General features: G+C 37.3%; 1 protein-coding gene across 1 annotated transcript in view; it reads right to left on the bottom strand.

Moving 5' to 3' along the window:
- LOC106878855 (thialysine N-epsilon-acetyltransferase) overlaps positions 1 to 142 on the bottom strand; it is a 3,160-nt gene extending 3,018 nt beyond the window's left edge. Inside the window, exon 1 of the mRNA XM_014928196.2 lies at positions 36 to 142. The gene's annotated coding sequence lies outside the window, so the exon portion shown is untranslated. The remainder of the gene's footprint in view (positions 1 to 35) is intronic.
- Between the last annotated feature and the right edge of the window lie 2,689 nt (positions 143 to 2,831).

Raw genomic sequence — 2,831 nt, 5'->3', positions numbered from 1 at the left:
AGAGACAAGAAGGCAACACTGAACAAAAATCTTACCTTTTGAAGGATCTTTATGATTCCATTCAGCAACGAGGATATTAGATAAGTTCTCTCCATTGAAGCAGTAGGTTTTTAGATCTAAAATAAAGTAGACATAAAAATATAACCATTAGTTGGCTTGTTTCCTCTTCAAGTACTGTTACAATACAAACATCATCATCATCATTTAATATATGTTGTCCATGCTGGCATGGGTTGGAAAGTTTGAGCACGGCTGATTTGGCATGGTTTCTATGGCTGGATGCCCTTCCTAACACCAACTACTCCAAGAATGTAATGGGTGCTTTTACGTGCCAGTTGCATGACACCAGTATCTGTCATGACTATGATTTCACTTCACTTAACGCTTTCAATACTAACCTGGCTGAAACCACCTCTGGCCCTGAAGTACAAATGTTTTGCTTTCATAAGTTCTGAATTAAAATCTTTCACCAAACTTTAGTCATGATTTATGTTCCTAACACTAGCTTAATGGTAACTAAGTTATTTTACTAAATTCTTTGTTATATTTAAAATTAATTGAAAGAAACACAGAGCATCTCAAAATAAATACGGTAATGAAAGGGTTAATGGGTTTTCTCAAGCACAGCATATTGCCAAAGGTCTTGGTCATTTGTCATTGCCTCGATGTCATGCCACCAGCACAGATGCTGAATAAGCTAAATAATATCTTCATTATAAAACATTAAGGTTCAGTCTTAGTTTCCATCCTCTGTACCTCAATACAATCTTGCGAACTTTCGACCCACCTACTTCTACTCACCTCTTGCCTTGAGGGGTGGAGATCACCAGGACGTCTCATCTCCACTATCTATTTGAAGCTCCTACTGATCTTCCTCTTACTCTCTTACTAAATGCGAGTAACCATCCTACTGTAAAGAACCTCCTCTGTCCACACCCCACCTCTCATTCTTTAACCCCTTGTCCTTTACCATAAAACTGATCTCCTCCTCCTCCTCCTCCTCAGGGTTCATAGTGTTCCAAGCAGCATGGTGACCTCACTAGTAGTGGTGTCATGAAATAAATGCAGCCAGTAAATACTGTAAAGTAATTGGTGTTAGTAAGGTAATAAAGACTGATGATTTCAGTTTTCTTTTGTAGACAACACGGGTAGAGAAGCTTCAATCAAACAACAACTATGTCTCCATAAATTTCAGTTTACACAACATTTTATATATAAACCCAGGGTTTGAGGAAACAGTGCTATCTTGAGCAGTTTCAATTTCCCTCTCAGAGAAGATGTTTAACTCAAAACTTCAGAACTCGAATCTCTTGTCAACAAATGTACTTATTCAATTCTATCAGCTTCACTAAATGCTAAAACAGGTCAGTGAAGAATCTTATGTATTTGAATGATTTTTTAATATTTGCAGGTCGTTAGGTGGTGCAGTGCCCATGGCCTTCACAAACCTTCTTAGACCAGCAAGATTGATGCCATTAAGGTTCCACTTGAATCTTTGCAAGTCAATATCTGCAGATGAGACATCAGTATGAATAGAATTCCAAGAAGGCCAACATTTTGGGAAGGAAAGACTTGGTGTAGTGATTATTACAAGACCTACTGGAGTTAGACAAAACAAGGGTGATGAGAGGAAAAGATGAGTAGGACAGGAATGTTTGTGTGGAGTGAAGAAGAAAGATCCCTATGATAATAGTAGTAGAACAAGCACAGAGGTGACAGTACATCTGTAGGCCAGAGCATGGAGTGCATCTGTAAGTGATTTTGTGCTAATCAGCCAATATAGCCATTTTCATGATTCAGTCTAGAACATGTATGTGTGTATCGCAACAGCACTGTCTTAGATGTGAAAGCAACACCCTACTGTAGGCCTCACTTGAGCTTTGTAGAGTGTCAATAACTGTTGGGTATTGAAGTATATTCCAGCCTTGAAGAGGCTAACTCAAACAGAGCTTACACATCAAATATCAGCAGGTTTTATTTATCTTTTAGTCACAAGAGAAGGCAGTGTCTATGACTTGTTACAGATCCACTGACATTGGTGAAGGGGAAGAAGGCATCCTCAAATTGAAAGCCTGGTCCAGATACATGCAACAGAATGGACTTCAATAAAAGCATCCAAAGTGCCAGGTGGCAAATTTGTAGGTCAAGGCTGGATTTGAGCTTGGAATGTCGAGAACCATAGCAAACACTGCAAGGTGTTGGATCCAACATTCTTACATTTTGGTCAATCCACTATCTCAAAAGGATGAAAGGCAAAAGTAATCTTGGCCACTCTTGAACTTAATTCACAGAGCTTTCTCTCTATGTGGTAGATTATGAAGAATTACAACAAGTGATGAGAAACAGTGAGACAAATCTAACCAATGCCAGCATGGAAAATGTATATGTAAAACAGGGATAATGATGACAATGATGATACATAAATCAGATGAATTTTAACAAATGGAATTAACCATTTTGCATTTAAACCAGCCAAAATATTTATGTTTTATGTTCAAAATGACTTGATCTGGCCTCCCACACCTACCCAACAATGTCATTCTAAAAATAAGCAATCACATCATCAAAATCTCAATGCTTGAGATAATGATTGATTAATTCAAAACAATGAAAATAAATAAGTATTGTATTTGACAGAGTAATCTGAATACTAAAGAGTTAAATTCAGATCACAACAGTCAGAAATTCATACCAGCTGTTTGGTCCAAATACACCACCTTTATGCTTTGGTGACTAGTAAGCAACCAAACAACAAAACAAAATTTTCATGTTTGTAAATATACTAATTATTATTTCACATTCAAGACTGATTGGAGCAAGTTAAGCATTAA

This window comes from Octopus bimaculoides, chromosome 9, assembly GCF_001194135.2.
Source record: "Octopus bimaculoides isolate UCB-OBI-ISO-001 chromosome 9, ASM119413v2, whole genome shotgun sequence".
Classification (NCBI taxonomy): Eukaryota; Metazoa; Mollusca; class Cephalopoda; order Octopoda; family Octopodidae; genus Octopus; species Octopus bimaculoides.
Note: the sequence above shows the minus strand (reverse complement) of the source record. Positions and strands in the feature narration are given on the sequence as shown.